The sequence below is a fragment of the Pholis gunnellus genome (genome assembly GCF_910591455.1).
Source record: "Pholis gunnellus genome assembly, chromosome: 16".
NCBI classification, from domain to species: Eukaryota; Metazoa; Chordata; class Actinopteri; order Perciformes; family Pholidae; genus Pholis; species Pholis gunnellus.
The window spans coordinates 10212387-10233730 of record NC_136543.1 but is presented as its reverse complement, the minus strand read 5'-3'; the positions used below and the strand labels follow the sequence as shown (position 1 = coordinate 10233730).

The window sequence follows — 21344 nt, the reverse complement described above, 5'->3', positions numbered from 1 at the left end:
TAGGCGCGATACTGAGATGAATAAAACCCCCGTTTTTGTTATCTGTGCCATCTCACGAATGAACATTGAAATCGCTCATGATCCAAGTGACCCCCGTGTGTGGCCCCAGACCCAAAACCTGAGAAACTGTAGCGTAAACCCTTTTTTGTAAGGTTGTAAAGCTCTGCAGCACAGCGGCACAATGTATCGTCTGTCTTCCTCTACCAACTGACAAAGCAGTTATGTCATTGAATTTTAGAGAAATGAATCCTCCTCCTTGTTCTGAGAACCACACAATACAAATCTATTTAAGCATAATAAGTCTTTTACAGTAAACCTCTGCAGCAGCTCCTTTGTGTTCCATACAGCCGCCGCCTGTTTACAAAGGAGGCATGTTAAAGTCAAGCCTAATGATCTTACAGGGCGTATATAATGGCTTCGCGTGTACTGTGCGTCCGTCCGCGAGGGATTCTGTGCATGCCTGTCAGCATGTTTCTTGTGTTAATACAGCATATACCTTCTCCTGTGTGTGTGTGTGTGTGTACAGTACAGTGCGTGGGCGTATGAATGCATTTATGTCTGGATGTTAGAGACACAGCCTTGAGCTTTGTGCGCCACTACATGCCGAAAGCAGGTGTAAGGGAAATGTGAAATGTCATGTGGGGCTGTGGAGTTTCGACTGGAATTCGGCCAGCGGCGTGGAAATAACATGTTCCTGTAGGTCATTACTAATGAGCCATGCGTGTGCCGGAACATGTGAGAATTGTGTCTGCATTTTTGTGGCGTGCGCTGCATCTCGATGTATCTAAGTTTGTGTTTAAGAGCCAGATAGAGTGTGTGTTTTAGGAACTGAAGAAATGTGTCTGTGTGTGTATATGTGTGTGTGTGTGTGTGTGTGTAATTCTGCTCCGTGTGGGTGCCATTATTCACAAAAGCGCGCTTGTCTGCTTCCGGCGTGATTAATCCACTGTCCTCTTAACTCCGACCCACTTTTGTTGCTCTTTTCTTTGTTTGCTCTTGATTCCCTCCTGCTTTATAGCATTAAGCAATGAGTAATGATGACTGACATCATCTCTGGCTAGCCTAGCGCCGACTAATTGGCCAGAGCGATCTTATTGCATTAGCTGTTATTCCTTCAGGGTATTCCCTGTCCTCCGCCCCCGCTTTGAAAAGATATCCCTCATTGTTTTCACGGAGCAACTTATTGCTTTTGTGTGGCATTAGGTTTGGTTATATTGTATTCACGGTAGGAATTCACCGGTTGGTTGTAAGCAGGTCGGGAAATTTGCACTTTTGATCGATGGTTTGTGCTTTTTAACTTGAAAAGCGACTAATGGTTAAAGCTCTGATTGCTGTCGAGCCTCTCTTGTTAATTGCCGTTATCTACAATGCACGTCTCAGGAAACCTCAAGGACATTACAAACGCGCTACGGGGACACTAATACGCCACTGAAATGTCTTATGGTTATTGTGTGGATGCTCTGGGTGCTCGTGTGAGAAAACAATAAAGGCTGAAAAATGAAGTTGCGCTTTAGATTTACTAAGAGCCTTGAGAGGCTTTTTTCCTCCGCTCATCTCTCTCCCGCTGTCCTCTCGGTCTTCTTCCTTTCACAGCAGCCGCTCTAAGAGCCACCTTTCCAAGTGAGGCAAAAATGATTATAGTAATGGATGCCCCCCCCCCCCCCCACACACACACACACACACACTCCAACCCCTTATCTTGCTCTCCTTCACAGTCACTACTCTGTACATTCTGTTCTGTACATTAACGTGGCACTGGGGATGCCCTCGCTCTCTGCCGCTTAATGCAATCACACCTCCGGTGTAAGTGCTCGAAGAGAGACGGAGAACCGGGGAAGAGGTAGCAGGGGAAGGAGGGGAGATCTGAAGGGGACGGGACGGGTGGCGACTGGCAGAGTTGATCACATCAGAGGATGATAATTACCTGCAGACTGCACCGAGAAGTCATGCAAATGGTATAATTTACAGGTTTCTCTTCTCCGTCGAGCTTCCTGTGTAGTTTCTTGGCACAAATGTCATCCGTACGACCATGGAACTACTTATTTCCTGTCTCCGTTTGAACTAGCGGTTTGATTATTTTTCAAGGCTGGTATGCACGTGACGTCTGTGAATACCAGTCACCCTGACACACCTTAACTATTAGCTGAAAGGGTTAAAGGAAATGACCCGGAAAATTGTTTTGACTTTGGACCTAAAGTAAAACTACAGATTCATTGTAAATGATGACATGAAAATAGCGACATATAAAAGTGGTAAGTAGACTAGTGTTTTAATGGATCGTGTGCCTGGATGTTCTGAAATAGCCAAGAGTTCATGATGACAAACCATTTCCCTCCAGGAGCAGTTGAGCTCAGTTCAGCAACTTCAGCTTTTAGTGAGATGAATGGGGATGGCCTTTGTGGGGCCTGGGAAGTCCTTATGCGGAGACCTATAGATAGCTTATTGCTTTTACAACTAGGCGGCATGATAAAGCACCATCTTTCTGACCACCCACTCTCTCTGCTCTTCATGCCGCTCTGTGTGTTACTCCGGCTCCGTGCCTTGTTGCCTTCCTAATCTTCTTCTCTTTTTGACCTCTTTGTCAACTTTCCTTCCTTTCTTCTTTTTTTGTTTGTTACCCTTTCATCTTACCGTGTGTCCTCATTTCTGCTTCTCTCCGCATGGCTATTTTCTAACTCCTTCTTGTTGACTTTGCCGCACTCTCCTCTCGCCTCCCTTAAACATCCTCTCCTCCTCTCTCTTTAATAGTTAGCAGCCACTGCTTATTATTGTTATTTACGTCAATTTCCTTTTCTTAGGTGGTTGGCATGGCTGAGCAGACTCTTAGTGGTCTTTGTAATTGGATGATATAAAACCCTCGCAGTCAGCTCCCACCCTCTGTGATAATAACCTTGACAAAACCAGTTCAAGTTAGCTTGACAGGAGACAAATAAACGTACCATTAAGACTGCATTAGTGCCGGTAGTGAGGATGTAGATACAGTATCTGACAGTGTAACGCACGCCGACATATCAGAAATAATGTTAACACCATATATCAATCTCCACACTCTATATCAGTCTACAGTAGCAGCAGGATTAGTCTGGAGCTGAATTATCTCTTATTTGTACATTTTTTTGTGGGATTCTGGTAGGCTGTCTAAAAATATCCCACCATTATTCTTGTACTCTATAGCGCTGTATATACCAAGCCTTCCTCCATCACAAAATTATCAGTGCATTCTGTACGGCAGTGCTGATGGATGGCCACTTACGAGTATCACTATATACTCTCCACTTATGCTCCTGTTCTCAATCCTTTTATGTGTGGAGAGGTTTGGGCTAATAGCCCACTGAGCCAAGCTAGTTTTTCTCCACTTTGGGGCAACGGATAGAACTCGGGGCTAATGCATCGCCCCGTGGCTTCCTGAATGGTGTAACAATAGCAGATGGGCTTCAGTTGAAGGATTTCAATGGAATCATGCAGGGCGATAGCCGGCCGACGTTATTCAACACGGCCACCTGAGAGATTAGCAAATTTACAGTATTTTGTTGTACAAATCAGCCACTACTACTCTGCAGTATAGTGATAGCCTTCAGTAGCTTCTCTCCATAAGAAATCTGTTTTTATTCTGGTGCTCAAGCTCCTTTGCTTTCTCGAAGATTTCTCGAATTATAATTTTATTATTAGTAGACTAATCGTTTTAGCTCTAGACCAGATCGCTTATCTATCTGCCCAAACGAAAGTGCACAGTGTGTAACTTTAACTGGAACCAAGAAAACATTCCGCATATAGCATCAGTAGCCGAATCACACTCAAGAAAATAGATCTCCTTCACATATTTTCATCATCTCTCCTTTTAAACACAATGTCTTTGTTCGACTGAAATCCCCAGACCTTTTAATAAATGCATTTGTACAACACACCTCCTCTCAGTAATAATTCAGTGCTGTGGTGCTACACTCATGGTGGGACTTCGTACTGTATGGTGATCGCCTCAGATAGGAAACGTGAGAGGTCACATAAACAGACACGGCGAGGGAGGATAGAGCTGCTATAGTGTCACATTCATTAATGGCTGTTAAAGAAGAGTCTGTGAGCATTAAAAGAACAGTGATTCAAAAGGATGTTTAAACGAGACAGCCGTGAATGTAATGATGATGATGAGAGCATAACAGGCCTCCGACTTGAATCATTGATTTTGCTAGTTAGGGATTTACATGCTTTGGGAGGGAGGACCACCTCGGTCTTGATTGTGCAGAGATACCACGCAGGGTTTTCTCCCCACGACTCGAGAATAACCTCTGAGCTGTGAAGGCTGTAGTAGGGGCGTGTGTGTGTGTGTGTGTGTGTGTGTGTGTGTGTGTGTGTGTGAGTGTGAAAATACGTTTGACAGCAAGGATTACATAACTGCTGCTGTGGGTCACCGTGAATGACAGGAGACGCATGTAAATCATTACAAACACAAACGTGCCGTAGCTGCACGTACGCTCACACACTCCTCCTCCTGCACGCCTCCTGTGTTCTCGCTCTCTCGTCTTTGCATCTGGTCTGTTTGACCTGCAGCCTGATGAGCTAAATATTTTATATATACAGTATATCTATATATATATATAGTATATGTAGGAAAGAGTTAAGCATGGGACAGTGCATGCAACTCATCCCATCACATGAGAATGCTTGAACAAACCTGCAGACATGGCTCTGATAAGCAACATGAAGTCAAACAAACACATACACAAAGAGACATACGCAGTCCACCTACACACACTGGGATCCATGTTCAGGACTATTGATTGTTGTCACACACACACATACACACACACACACACACACCCCTACTGGAGCAGCAGCCATGGAGTTGCCAGCTCTGTGGAGGCAAGTATTTTAAGGTATTTGTAGTAAGTTTGTGGCTGCCTCAGTTTTTTTGTTTGTCCCACTCAGACTCAGCTGAACATACTGGACCTTGTAAACTTGTATGACGAAAAAGACCAATTACATATAAAGCTGTGATGGCGTCTGTGTCTCAGCCCTTTCCCCCCCTCTCCTCTCACCGCTCCAGCCGTACTAATGAATCCACATTACTCCTTTAATATACATCCATGTCCGCTGGCTCTGGCACACACACACACACAGAAAGTAGAGTTCACGAGGGGGGATGACGTGCCATGTGTGGAGGACACACGGGTCCCGTTTGGGCACTGATTCTATTCTAAATGAAGTTTGTGAATTATTGAAACGCCTGTCCTCTTTCTCTGCTCCCTCTCCCTCTCTCTCTCCCTCTCTCTCTCTCTCTCTCTTCTCTCCCTTCTTAGATCAAATCTTTCTCTTTCTCACAGACTCTTATCTTCCCCTTCCTTCCATCTTTTTTCTCTTTTATTAGATAAGCGGTCAGATTGATTTGTGAACCAGTAGTTCAGTGACTGTGTGTGTGCGTGCGTTTGTGTGATTTGAGTGGTGCTGGTTAATCCAGTGTTGTCCTTGGGGAACGATTTGGCCCATATTACAGCCTGCTATTACTGTGTCTAAAATCTCCTGTGCATTGAGACAGTCATTATTTACTATCGCATCATCCCAACTCCCTCAGTAGCACTTTTTTTTTTACGAGGGTTCACCCTGCTCTCCAAGGGCAAAGACAGAAGGACACAGAGATGTAAAAATAAGTACTTTTATATTTAGATACAGTTTAGTGACAAATTGCCCAATGCAAAGCAGTTTATGCTATCATCATTTAAAGAGAAAGTAGCAGCTTCAATATACCAAATCTTATGAAAGGTATTGGTAACTTTTATTTTACTTTCTGTTTTCTGTTTCCTACTAACATGAATTACAAACTTTGCCAGTCGAAAAAAGATCCTTCTTTTTTTGTTTTCCCATCAGAATAAACAAAAATAAAAACCACATGAAAACATGATCTTTTCAGCAGATTTAGTTGCCTATTCTTAATGGAATTACTGGTGTTGGAATTGAACATTTTGCATTCACTATATGTCAGTATGAATCCCAAACCTTTTTTAGATAACTGTGTTTTATAAAACATAGTCCAAGCAGGTTTAACTTCTGTTCAAACCATGAAATGTCCTCACTAAGGTGTTGATTTAACAACTGATGTTTGTTTGGCGCACACACACACACACACACACACACACTGGTGCCGTGCTATGGTGACATGGTGTTGTTCTACATGTCAGTCTGTCCATGTGAAGGTTATGTGTTACGTGTTTCATTTCAAATTATTTGTCTTGACTTGTTTGTTGCTCCGTCATGTGCACACTGGTGAATTCCAAACAAGTCGTTTGGTAATAAAGTTTCTCATCTTGAATCTAAGTAGAGAGAGAGAGAGCGAGACAGAGAGAGGCGGTCCTTTATAAGACTGAGGGAATGCATTAATGATTAAATGATGACGGTGAAACACGCATGCTACACATGCAGTCTGCCATCCCATTATTAAACAGACTCAACAATTTACCACCAACTGGTAATGACTGATCAGCAGGCACAGACGTGTAGGAACCAGTGGGAAAAATACGTTTACACACATCCTCCCCTCTCCCCTGTGGTTTATCACCCAGGACTTATCGCTGACAGTCGGCTCTGTCCTGTACGGTCTCTCCCTGCCTGTCACACGTCACCTCCGGATAAACGTCCCAGATAGAGGAGGATGTAGTGTCATTTCAAATGAATATGGGAGTGAGGTAGATGTACATTGTGGCTCAGTTGGCAGCAAGACAGGTCTCCTGTTTTAGTGACGGGAGTTGATGAATGGTGCATTAATAACCGCAGGGGGAGTTTGTGGTATGTTCAGCACATCCAATATATTAGCAGCGGTGTCTTTCTGCTGATGTTTTATCTTGAAAGAAAAAGGCAGAGGTACAGCCGTACAGCCGTACAAATGAAGGTTTGCACTCAGAAGATGGAAAACAAAAATCACGAGTTTCAGCTTCATGAACTTGAAGATCTGCTGCTGTTCTTTTCTTTATCTTGTACGATGGGAAACTCTCCATCTTTGACTGTTTCGCACAAAATAAGTGATTTGGAAAACATCATCTTCGCTTTGTGAAAGTTTTGATGGCCATTTTTTTATATTTCTAAAACTTAATTGACCAAACAATGAAATAATTCATTAATTCAGAACACTAATAATCCCCCTTTGAGGACATGCCAGGACTGAGTCGTCAGATTAAATCATCCAGACACCAACATCACGACCATGAGCAGGATTCTGGAGTGTGTCTTTGGACTGCTGGTTTTTCTTTTACCACTCCATCTCCCTTCCTCCATATCTCCTCCTTTGAACAAATATAAAATAAAAAACGAATGGTACATTTTCCGCCTATGTACACGCATCGATGTTTTAGAGCCCGTTTGCTTTCTGTGTCTTGCTTTCTCTTGTTTTCCTCTCTCACTCTTTCCCTCCCTCCCTCCTAGAATTGCAGCCAAAAAACTCTTTCCCATAACCTCTTCAGACCCGTGTGTGTATGTTGGGGTGTTTCTGCACAGAAGTCTTAAATAACAGACAGATCGAAAGGCATGCAAGCCTTGTACACACACACACACACACACACACACACACACACTTGACTGCGCACCAACACACACGTATACACACACACACACATGTACAGTACAGGCCTCATTACACAAGCCCCAGGGACTTGTGTTGGAACTATTTCCTGTTTGGGGCAAGAGAGAAAGGGGATGTAGTGAGGATGAAATATGACGTAACAACAGTGGTGGTCTTCCTGTGTGCTCTGCTAGGGCCTGGGTGTTACCCAAAGTTTAGTTTTCCATGGTCATTAACTGACCGGGTGTACGGCTGCCATTAGCTCTGTGAATTCAGGAATCCTGGGGCCTGTAAAAAATAAAAAGCTGTCTTGTAAACACACAACTTTTGCAAATAAATTCACTTGCAAATTCAAGCTCAGCCTGCCTGTTATGAAGGGGCCTAGTAATGCACTTAGTCATTTATTTAATATGTTGATATATGCAGCGAGTATCGAGCACCAATCGAAATGTGACCATGGTCAATAATTAACAGTTTACAAAAAAGTGCCTGATCAGATGCTTAGTCGTGTTTATCTATTTTTGATAGGATATTTTATTTACATTATTAGTCTTTAAAGGATTACAAAGACAGCCAAAGTGCATTGAATTCCTGGCAAACAATTAGATGGTGCGTTACCGCTACCAACTTGAACGGGGTGCGGATCGGGAAATGCGCAAGTGTGGAACAGCAGACAGATGTGGACCCTCAATTGTAGGTCAAATGGAACTGCGTGCATGTCCGTGTGACCTGTACAAGTCCGCAGCAGGGAAAGGCTGTCCAAAGCATAAAGGTTGTGTGTGTGTGTAGGTGTGTGTGTGTGTGTGTGTGTGCGTCTGTGTCTGTGTCTGTGCACGTGAGGTGAGGGTATTAAGAACCAGTGAGGTGTTACATTTCTCCCTTTAAATTCACAAAACTTCACACTGAAATGCAGGTATTTCCATTAATTATTTAAGTCCACATATTTCACGCTTTTCAACACCATGGGAAGTTCTTACTTGACAAGCAGGAGGAACGAAATTAGCATCTCTAACATCTGAACCGAGGATTTGAAAATTCATCAACATATGCGTTTTGATCTTTGTTATGGCTTTTGATACAGCAAAAAAAACCTGTTCTGATTATTTCTACTTGTACTGTTTTCAGTGTGTTTTTTTCACCCGTGTACAAAATGTTTGTAGTTATATGACACGGAATGATAAGATACAACGAATGTCATTATCTCAGTGTTAACTCCACATAGAACAAAAATATATCAACCATATATTCATGTAAATCACAGGAACACTCCAGCCGAAAGAGTGTCAAATATGACATTCAGGAATATGATTGTCAGCAATGAGTGAGGTGATGGTGGCAATAGAAAAGCTGGGATTCACAACTAGAGCTGGCAGGATGTGTCTGTAGTGACTTCCTCTAGAGGTTTGAAGTCCTCTGCTAAGAACAGAGGCAATGTAGCACCTCGCCGACTGTGTGGATCTTACACCTTGAAACATGAAACTACAGGAACATGCACACACACACACACACGTGTGTACGTACACATTCAAAGCAGCCCACCTGTGTGGAATGAAAGCGAACACAAAGTGAACCAATAGTACACTGTGGAGTCATGCTCTGAGTGGAACTCTGTGTTCCCTGTGAAATACCCGGCATACAGTTTTATTAGTTATCACTAAAAGCTTTGATATTTATTATTTCAAGAATGTTTTGACTGAATTTTAAACAAGGCAACATAATATACACAGGAAATTGGCAGAGTGCACAACAGATATGTCCAATTAACGGAGTACGTCTGATATATTAAAGGAGTCGGTAACAGATGGGACACAGCGATCCCTAACCTGCATTAAAATAGAAGGTGTTACAGTGCTGAATACGTTATTATTGAAAATTGTTCATTCTAATATAGGATGATTTGTCGCCTTATTGTGATCCTAATTTACTACATCATTTGGCCTGATTTGCAGTGAGATGTCTTCAATCATTGTTGGTAGTCTGATTAGTTACAGACCAGTAGCTGCAGGGACGGCGAATAATGAAGTCTGTTAATTAAAATCCTTTCACAGTTGACATACAGTGTCATGGCAGTGTTTGCTGTAACAGTTTGTTTGAATCTGATATATGCAGTGAAAATAATAAGTAACACTGGCTACCTTAAAATAGACTGGAAAGCCATGCTTTTCCTCTCCATAGCAACAGTTCGCTGTTGAGCACCGACTTAGAGTTGATAAAGTGGATTCTCTCAGCACCGTATTTACTCTGTCTGTGTGTTAGTAGATGTGTGTGTGTGTGTGTGTGTGTGAGCACTGTATGCCCTTCTCTCACTGTGACTTTTTTTTGTGGATGAAGATTTCCAAGACGTTGTTTGTGTGGTTGAATCCATCTCTAGGAGGGACATTTTGGCTCCTGCTAAGCTTGTTGTCAGCTGTCAAACCCCCAGAGGACCTTGCCACACAGGTATGATTAAGAATCCCTGCATGCGTATGCAATAATAGATGCAATGCATTTTTGCAATAACACATCTTAATACGCACAACAAAGCATGCAGTGTCTGCACACAATAGGATTGCACACAATTACCTTCCTTTAATTCGTCACGAACCGAGGAACCTAACTACTGTAGATGACGCTGTATCTATTTGTAGCTGCAGGGTAGATACAAACACACACACACACACACACACACGCAGTGTGTAGTGCCAGGCGCGGCAGGGGTTGTATCTCTCCAGATGGCGGGAGCCGCCCACACACTGCCAGTTGTTATACAATATGTATTGTATAACAACAGAGAGCAACAGGCCCCCTCCCTATGCACGGAGAAGCAACACACCACAAACACATTCAGTCATTCAGGCAGTTAACACGCACGCACACACACACACACACACGAAGAAGAAACATAATGTGGCTTATTAGGGACTTTTTTTTTTACGGTATTCCGCTAGATTAGACAACCAGGAGCTCGGGTAGTCCCCCTGATGTTACGACATTCACGTATTCAGTCGGCACACTTCCAGTCGGCCGGTCAAACAGCTTGATCAGTCAGCGAGACAGCTGTTCAGTAACCAGCCAGTGAGATGGATAATCAATTTGTCTGTTTGCCATACAGCTGTGCAGTGAGTTAGACAGCTGTTCAGTTAACCAGGCCCGTCAGCCATTCAAACAGCTGCAGTCATCCAGACACATATTCAATCACGAAGTACGCTTTGAGTGTAACACTGGTTCGTAGTTACAGTTAAATGCCTTTTTATGTTTAGTAACACAAATGTAGTTTACCACTTGCTGACCTTTTTATGAGCAAGCATTTTGCCTGTCTTGCAAAAGAGAAACCTTTGAACGGTAACTTAAATAGTAACTCGCCAGGTCAGAGCACACTCACGAAAGCACAGCTACAGTGTAGCAGGCGTTCAGTATTAATAAGTGTTTGTGTGGTTTTTGGTCAGTTCATCTGGTAGCCGCGCACACAAATCTGGAAGATGAGCGGAGTTTCCGCTCGCTATTACCGTTGTCTGTTTTTCTGTCTGCCTTTGACTCAACTTTGAACACCTGCTTCCCTGTTTTATCTCCGCTTCACTTTGTTTACTTCCTGTCTGTCTGTCTGTGTCTCCTGTGTCTTTGAGTCTCTCTGTGTTTTTTTCTTTTTTTTCTTTCCTTAACCATCCTCACCTCCGGTTGATATAACTCCATTCTTTGCCACTACATGTTTGTTCACTGTTTGGCTTAACTGTGAATTCTACTTGTCTGTATTTATACAGCAGTCGGTGCTGAAGAATGTAACTTTTCCAGACAACTTCCTCAAGTGGAGATTGAGCAGGTGTGTCTCTCTCTCTGTGTGTGTGTGTGTGTGTGTGTGTGTGTGTGTGTGTGTGTGTGTGTGTGTGCAGGTTTTAGTTTGTTTATGATGGAGTGCAATGAATGTATAGTAACTATGCCACCTTCATCCTCTCTTTATCTCATTGGCTCTCTCTCTCTCTGTCCCCCCCTCTTTCTCAAGCTTACTTTCTCTCCTCTTCCCCTTCCCCCTGTCTTTCTCCTCCCTTGTTCTCTCACCCTTCGGGCCTCTCTCTCTCTCTCTCTTTACGAGCTAAACAGAGTCGTATTGAAAATATATTATAAAAGCTCTTTGAGAGTCATCCACTATGCCCCTGTGATCATATGACTGTCCACACTGGAACATGCACACAAACACACGCAGCCGATGTTAACACATCTTATCTGTGCGCGCGTGTGTGTGTGTGTGTGTATCTGTGTGTGCATGTGCGTGTGTCCAGCTTGTGGGTATACAGTGTGTGTATCTTTGTGTGTGAGTGAGCCCAGAGGACCATGATGTAATGAGACAGTGAGCGGTACGGAATCCCCTAAACACATGCACGCATGCGCACGCACACACACAAACACATACACACACATACACACACATGCAGTCAAACACTCATGCTGAGGTTGTTGCACTAAGAGTGACTGGAGCATATAGGAAAGTTTTCTCTTCATTGCTTTTACTGCAATAAATTGTTGTAGTGGCTCCCTACTGTGCTCTAGCCTTCAGCCCACACACACACACACACACACACTGATTGGTAGTTCTCACATTGACCCTTAACTTTATCTCTGGGCGCGTTTCTCCCCAGCACTTTAACTGTGCTGAATGACAGCAGTGTCAGCTTTATGATCACACTGTTGGGTGCGTCGATGTGTGTGTGGGGAGACTTTATACCTCACCCACCTTCCTACCGAACAAGAGACAGTGAAAGACGTTGGGGGTTGTGGAAGGTGTGCTGTGCAGATACAGGGAGGTGAAGGACAGTGAGAGTGGGGAGAGACAGATGGAGGAAGGGAGGGGGAAAGACAGTGATGGGACAGAGGCAAGGAGAGGGGAGACTAGACCTCAATGGGGGGGGGGGGGGGGGGGGGGAGTTAAATAGATGAGAAGAGATTAGGTGATGTTCTCCCTCTGTCTAATGTGAATCATGAACATTTGTGGCGAGTCTGTAAATTAGGTTTTATTATTGGTAAAAGTCATCAATTATTGCATTTACTAATCCTGCCTGTGATGATTAAAGCAGTTCATTTCATCTTTGATTTATATTTCAGTATGCAGTGTGAAATTTAGAGTAGATGGAGCAAAAGAGGACAAACTGACTAAGGGATAAAATTACGTAGGTTGCAAAGTGGAAGAGGATGGAAGTAAACAGGGATGGCTGGAGGAAGAGAATGACAGAAAGGAAATGAAAGAGGGTTATAGAAAGACATAATTTTACAGGGCCTTAATGTCATGTTGACTTTCATGCAGAGAACGAGATGGACTGTGTGGGTGTGCATTATGTTTATGATCTCAATAAAATATCACCAGTATCCCGATGAAGAGGACAGAATGTGCACGCACACACACACACACACACACACACAGTAAGAGCTATGACTGGCTCGCTGCCATAACGACCTTCCATCAGCCAACGCCCAGTCATAGTAATGATGTCATCCCCTCTCGCTCTCTTTCTCTCAAACACACAAACCAACACTAACACACTCGGAAACCGATATCCATTCTTTCACGGCACTCATCAGACCTTCAACACAACCGTGCAGATCGAAAGGGATAAACATCGTGAGAGTATCTTCACCCCCACACACTGCATGTGGCTTCACATTGTTGTGATGTGTACATGTACACACACCTAATTATATTCTTTTCACAGCAGTTTGATTTGTCACAGTAAGAAAAAGCACATGTCTTTAGAAACAACATTAATAAAGTCACAGTGTGAGAGTGAGCCAACAATCACAAAACCAGGACCCTGAATTCGAAGCAGCTAAATTGAACCGAGCCAACATTGATTTTATGATTTGCACCTGGGCTCTTCCCACTGTGACACATCAAAAGACCTTTTTGGTAGCTCCACATACTCGCATACAGATTCAAGAGATGCGGGTTGACGGTTCTGTGCACGTCTGTGTGGAAGGTACCTTAAGATACGTAACTTATCAAGCTTTGGTACTATAATGACGAAGAATATACATACGCTAGCATCAGTTGTGGTAGTGAATCTGTATGAAGGGGTGATGATGTTCATTCAGCAAATGATGGTCCAGTCTGGGAGTTGAACATGTTTTCGTCTCATAACTTTAACCCCTTCACAGTGTGTTTTTAGCTGATGAAAGTTACTTGGAACATTTTGGCCTAAATGCTGCATTCAATTTAACTTAACAAAATCACACCCGAGTTGATCTCGTTCCAATACAACAAGTTGGGAAACGTAATGGGGTTTGCTCCTGGCAGGTAAGCCAATGTTAGCAATAGCAGTTGATAACAACGCAGTACGCTGATATTTTGTGTCACGTCCACAGCTAGAAGTTGGACGGTAATGTTTGTATGACTGATTTAATGAGATGCAAATATGATAGAAGTGCTATTAAACGGTATATTACTACAGCTTTTATACTGTTGATGAGCAGCCATCTTGGATTTTGAGGTCTATGTTGGCGGGGTTCCACTTTCGGACTTGAAAACTTGTAAATTACAACTTCCCGGTTCAAATGGAACACAGCATATGGTTTCAGCCAGGTGTGATACGTCGTTATGTTCCGGTTCATTTTGAGAAGACGTCAACAAGTTTTGCCGTAATCTGTGTCCACACACCGGTGAACAACGTGACTGAACTGCTCTGTAATGTCGGGTAGCACCGAGCATTTACTCTCAGAGTGATGTCAAACCACTTAGAGCAGGAAAAGCCATGCTGACTATCAACCAGTGGGCGCACGCAAACGCATGTGTGTGTGACTATGCATCGCGTGTGTGTTTGTATGTAACAAAAGTTCCCATGTAAATGTAGCAGAGCTCACAAAAACAGAGAGGCTATAAATAGACGCGGCTCAGCGTGCGACTGCTGAAAAGAACACACACTCTTAAAGGAATACGACGCCCGTTAAAGTGCCTCTGTGTGGTAGATTTCAAGTAGAGTTTCAGTTGTGTTATTAAAGGGGCAGTGTGTACATTTTAGTGGCATCTCTGTCCTCCTGGCTGCTTTGTCTCAGCGGGCAGAGAAGTTTACTAAAAGAAAAATCTGCTCACGCTTCGTGTGTGTGTCTCTGTCTGTGTGTGTTTTGTGTGTGTGTTGTTGCAGGAACTCAGCCCGACAGATAGATCAGAGCAGGTGCGTGCTGCAGCGTGATAATAAATGACATCAAAACATACTTACTAATAAGTTTGGCTTAATGCCCGTTTTAGTGTCCGTTCTGGGCTGCTGTAGAAACAAGGCGGTGCAAGAAGGCAACCCGCTCCCTATGTCGATATTAATGACTTTTTCTAAGCTTAGGAAAACATAACGATTCTTAGTTTCGGGTGATTATACACAGATTAAAACATTGTTCTGAATATTATATTCAATATCTGCCAATAATCCCTCCCCCGCACCTAAATGTTACCCACACTCCCTTTAAAAACGAACAGACTATTAGTGTGTGCTGGCTTGTTCTCACATCTGTACCACCTTTCTTTCTTACTTCCTCGCTTGACTGAAAAAGTGCCTTATTACTTGATTTAAGAGACTGACAGGTTTATTTTTCCACTGTTGGTTTTACTTTTATTTGCATACTGTTTTATATACTAACACACAGGTACCAGGTTGTATAACATTTGCTCCAGAAGTCTTGTAAAAACATCCTTGCTTCCTTAGATTATTCCACGTGCGCAGTAACTTAGACGATGTACTGCATCAACATACCTGTTTTCATCAAAAACAGAGTGCGCACAGTTGCTGACGCTCCGTCAGTTATCCAATTGAGCGAGGAATTGAGCTGCGTGTAAAACATCCTTCGAGTGCTCATTTGACAAGTGCATTCAGTGCGCAATAGGCCACACATGAGTAAACTGACTCGGAGGGCCACAGTATTGTCGAGCCCGCAAGTGTTGGTAGTGAAAGGGGGAGCGGGGGGGTGGGGGGGGATAGAGAGGAAAGCGGGAAGGTCAAATGAGGACAGGCAACAATGGAAAAGGCAGCGAGGGAGACGAGAGGCTGTTTGTGGAGAGAAAGACGGAGACGAAGAGAAAAAAGGCGGGTGGGGGAAAGAACTGAAGGGAAACCGAGTTAACAAGGCGTATAAGAATATTATTTCCCCGGACCAAGCAGCCCCAGTAACAACCACAGCAAATAATGAGTCCGACTTTATCAGCCGTGCAGATTGGTGATAAAGCCCTGTACAGTGCACATTTTCACGCTGCCGACTCATCTTCTAAGCAGTGAGAGGAAATACAGTGATGTTGAGGTTAGGTTGTAAAGTTTCTCTCAGGGCAAAAGGTGCATAGAAAAAGCAATCTTTAGTTGTCTGGAGAGGGCGGGTTTCTTTACTGTATTGCCTTCATTTCTGCAGTGGCGGGCCGTGCATTTTATACCTGCGCCTTCTGTGGTGTCCTACTACAGTCGAATAACCTAATTATGACGCCACAGCTACGGTTATTATTTGTTTCTAGTGGTGTAATAATACACGTATTCGTATTAAACCGTTCGGTACCGAACAATACGTTTGAATGATACTAGTGCATTTGGAAAATGCAGAAGCTTAAATTGTGGGAAATATAATGTAACTGCGCTCACGTAAGAGACAACGGGCTGTGTGACCTTTCAACCCGTTAGCATAGCGTAGCTCCAAACAGCTCCAAACACCAAGAGCTCAGTTGCAAATGAAACGCATTCTTAGCCATAAAATGTGCAACGCTTCTCCACCGCTGTCAGCCAGAAATACCGTTCGTACAAATCCTTTTCCATGCTGGGTCAGGGCTGCTAGCTGTGGGGTTGACCGACCCTTTGATACGATGTTTTTCTGGAACACTGGCACGTCAAAGAATACGCCCAACATGTCAAACGAAAGATCCGATTGGTTGAAGACTATGACAATCAACAATAACGTCCCCATTTACTTAAACTGCAAAGTCGACCTAGAGGACCTCGAGCCTCTCTTCTATAGAGATAGCATGGAGGTGAAATCTGATTGGTTAAAAGCTCTCCTTAAAACAAGCTGTGCTGGCAGCAGCACTGCAGGCTGGAAGCAGAGCAACAGAGGAAGACAGGAGCTGTGCATTGAGAAAATAAGCTAATGAGGAAAATAAATAAATTATAAAATAGCTATAACTTTGTGATTCTGTTTAGGTTTCTTTATGTGAGTAAAGATGACATTGGCATAAGCTCGTGGTTGTGATCATTGATAAGAGCAGTTTTATTTATGGTCTTGATAATATGGTAATTTGGTTAGATCACATCATAGTTTGAGTTTTGGGGGTTTTATCTGCTTATATTTGATGATATATTGTATACTGGATTTGCAAACATATCAGTCGAGTATTAGGCCTGCAGCTGTTCTCCCAACACGTCTTAATACAGTTTGTCTAATTTCTTCCTGTCCTTTTTTGCTATCTGTTTTTTTCCCCCTCTGTCGTACTCAGCCTCCTTCTCTCCCTTCATCTGTCTGTCTGAGTTTCTGGTGTATCATTACTTTGGTTCAGAGGACGCTTGCACAGAGCTTGTCTCCCAGCAGGGTGTGTGTGTGTGTATGTATCCTACCGGTGTTGGTAGCAGCGTCTCAGGAGTACTGCATTAGCCTTTGAAGATATTAGAGTGTGTGAGAGAGAGAGAGAGAGAGAGAGAGTGTGTGTGTGTGTGTGTGTGTGTGTGTGTGTGTGTGTGTGAGAGAGAGCGAGAGAGACTCAGATGAGTTCCTTTTTCTTTTATCAAACTCAACATCAACTCTGTTTCTTCTTTTGTGTTTCGTCTCTTTATTTTATTCATTCTCTCTGTTATCACTCCACCCTCATCTGCCACTGCAATCTTTTTTTCAATTCTGTCTCTCTCTCTCTCTCTCTCTCTCTCTCTCTCTCTCTCTCTCTCTCTCTCTCTCTCTCTCCTTTTTTTTAAAATCTATCTTTGGTTCAAAGATACTCTGTTTTCATTCTGCAGTGGTGCAGTGTGTTTGAGTCTGGGTTTAACTACTTTTGATGTTCCCACTTCTTCTGCAGACAGAAAGCGAGCTGTGCTGCCGTCCACAGTATTAAACACTCATTGATAACATGTGACAAACCCAGCAACCAACAACCCGGGTTTACATTTCAGCTGACGCACTTCTGTAAAAAAGAAAAAGAGAGTGACTCGCCTCAGGAGGACACATGACTCTTACACTAACGTGTGACCTTCCCTTATGAGATGGCCAGTTTAACAGTGAGGCTGCTCTGCTGCCCCATTAATACGTCGGGCCACATTCGGCAAGAGATTTCATATCATTAGGCTGCTAGATTTTTCATTTTGTAATATGTGATCTCAGTGGAAATAAAAAAAACCTTACCTTGGCAGTGAAATATTTTATTTATTGAGCTATACAGTGACTATATCACAGTCACAGTTTTTTATTTCAGCCGCCGCGTCTAACAATCTTTTTGGACGTGAAATGAACGTGTGTCTACAGTATTGTCAACAGAGCTGCGGCATGAGAGGGCTTCCAGCTGTGGGGAGTGCTTTCTAAGTCGTGGTCGCATTATATTCTGGGCTTAAAATCTTTCCTCTCAAAGGCTAAAATAATGCTTCCTGACTATAGGCATGTAGAAATGATGATAGATGCATTGGGAACTTTCACTGACACGTTTGTTTTTATAAAAAAGGCACCCGTGTTTTAGCCCTTTTAGCAGCCGTTTAGTCATTGTTAGCTCCCGTAAGCCTTTTCAGACTTCTCATTGTGTTTGAAGTCTGCTGAAGAGCCGGATACGTTTCAGCTGCTCAGGTTGACATCCGAGACGGCAGAGCCGCTATTGTTTTAGTGACTCGATGTTAGTACTGTGTCTCCTCCGTTTGCCTCTCAATCAGTGGTCATCTGAAGCGTGTCAGTGTGCATGTGTGGGATTGGTAAACTGATAGGGCACGTGTGAGAGTTTGAAGAGGTTATCTCCTTACGAGTCAGCCAAAGAGTCCTCAGAAAGGCCCCAGACTTCATCTACGGACAAGATCTAGGCAGGTTACCAATTGCTTAAAGAAAATTCTGGAGCAACGTGTCCCAAAGTGATTTAGACTCCTACCAATAGAAAAGTTTTATATGGAACAACAGAACCCAGAGAATTATCTACTCCAACAAACATCAGCTAAACCCCCTTTTTTATCAAAAATAAAAAACTACTTCAACTACACTGTTTTCTGATTTTCCTGCTTGGTGAAATACAGATGCATATCTGCAGATTACATTATCACCTGCTATCAGTTTAGAGAGAAAACAGCTAATACATCGCTCTACTGTAAGTCCAGTGCATGTATTTGCATGTGGATGCATTCGTTGTATGTATATCAGTACACACTGTATGTAACTTCTTATGTGCTGCATAAATGGATATAGTTCACCCAATACTATTATTGCTTGTGTATTAAGCATTATAATACTTAATGTTTTAACAATATGCATCTTTTAACGTGACATATTATTTCTAAAAACATTGGCTGATAACAATATGTACAAATAAAGCAAAATTCGAGAATGGGAGAGAGAGATAAACTAGTGTAGAAAACAGGGACAATAGCAGACAAAAATGCCTAAAGATGAGTGATGAATGAATCCTTCTGAATCATTACTTCACACACACACACACACACACACATTGTATGACGATCTGTAGATAATCACAGCTTGAATGTCAAATGTATAAGACTAGTCAACTTTGTTGCAGCAATAGAATCACTAATCACACAATGTCTGCTACTTTGTAGTCTAGATGTGAACCAGACTGTCTAGCTACTGGTGTGTGTGTGTGTGTGTGTGTGTGTGTGTGTGTGTGCGTGTGTGTGTATGTGAAAAGCAATCTGCTTGTCTTTTTGTTTATCTGTGAAGCAGATGTGTGCACATGTGTGTCCATGAGAGTAGTATCTGTGTGTTGGGTATTGCGTGTCAGACAGGCTGACCTGTACGTCCTGTGAGCTGCAGGACTGAGATCACACACACACACACACACACACACACGCACACACACACACACACACACACACACACAGAGCGGCCAGGGCCAATTGTCTGGTTGCTGGGCAATGTGCTCACTACGGTCGACCATAACAAGACCTCTCTCCATCAATCAGCTATAGAGTGCTCTGCTCTAGTAATGATGTCATCACACACACAAACGCGCATACAGACACAGACCACACACACACACACACACACATACACGCCACACACTCATATCTCATCCTCTTTGTTTTGACCTTGGGATGCTCATTGGTGTGTGCGTGTGTGTCTGTGTGTCTGTGTGTTGAGGAATGAGTGTTGATTGTCATTGCCTTGCAAGATATTGCGGGAAAGGATGCACTCTGCTCATGATATGGGCTACATAAATCTCACACACATCATGTGCCTGCGCAAACACGCACGCACACACACACACACACGCACACACACATACACACACATACCAACAGGGCGTAGCAAGAGTTTTGAACTACAATTGAACTCTGTAAGGTTATACGAGTGTATTTTGTTTGATTCATTTTTTTTTTTTGTTAACCAAAATGTTCCACAGCTCACTCACGTGGCTACCAACCCTGGTGACAAATGCAGTGTGCTGAAAAATTTTATGTGTGTTTTTTTCTCTTGCTATTTAGAAAATGTACATAGTTTCCTTACTAATGTAATATTTTGGCCTTGGTGTAAAACCACTTTAAAGGAGAAAAGTGCCCTCAGTATCAGCCACACAATAGCAGACCTTGTGCACAACTTGTGCTTTACTGTTTACTGAAATGCAGAACTTTGACACCTCAACATTTCTGAAGAGATGAAGAATTTTCAATAAATTGAATGAAGTGATACTTAAGAATTAAAAGATGTCTGACAATGAATCTGAACCGCGTTCATTTGAATACTCACCAGCTAACGTGAAGTGTATCTAAAGTGACACCTTCCTATACCTACACACATGCACGGACACACTCACTCTTGCGAAACTAATTGCTTCAAGTTGACACACACACACACACACACACGCACACACACACTACCACACACACTTTGTCCGGGTCCAGCTGTGTCTCTGCCAGGCTGTAGGGCAAGGGGCCAGCACAGTGAGGTGAAGAGAGTGGCAAGAACACTAACTGGCAAATCAGTGGCCAATTAAAAACGCTCAGCAGTCTGTGTATGTGTTTGTGTGCGTCTGTGTCTGTGTGTGAGTGTCCTTGTTTGACTGCCAAGGATAGGGTTGGCACAGAAAGCATGATTCCTATTCTCTCAGCATGCCCCCTTAACGCAGAAGCTTACAAACAAACACACACACACACACATGGATTTGTCTCTCCCTATTGTCTTTATTTGGAACAAATTAATGCATGTCCCTTTTCTGTGAGTGTGTGTGTGCGTGCATGCCTTTTATGTACATGCGTGTCTATGTCTGTGTGCGTGCACTCCACCCACAAGTGAAGTTTTATAGTTGCATAAGGTAAAGCGCAGACAGGACACTCTACCCCGCCTACTTTAAGACACGACAGGAGACACTGTCACGAATAGAGAAAGTGTTGGGCGTTGACGTAGTTGCGGTGTGTCCGAATACGTGGAACAAGGGAAAACAGAAACCGTAGAAGCAACAGCTGCCTTCTTGGGCTGATTAGTCAACAAGTAAATATTTTGTCAATTAGTTGTTTTCCTTATCATCTTTTTATTGATAATGAGCAATGAACCTGACACCACTCACAGCTGACTCACCAAGCCGTTACTTCTCAGAGATTGTAAAAACTCTGGAAGGTTTCCTATTTTTTTTATCACCATTGTGACAGGCTGCTCTAATTCAATTACAGTGAAGTCCAACGTGATCCAT

The 21344-nt window shown here is 43.0% G+C and overlaps 1 protein-coding gene across 1 annotated transcript in view; it reads left to right on the top strand.

The window, feature by feature from the left end:
- atxn1a (ataxin 1a) overlaps positions 1-21344 on the top strand; it is a 74553-nt gene that overhangs the window by 25919 nt on the left and 27290 nt on the right. The window lies entirely within an intron of this gene.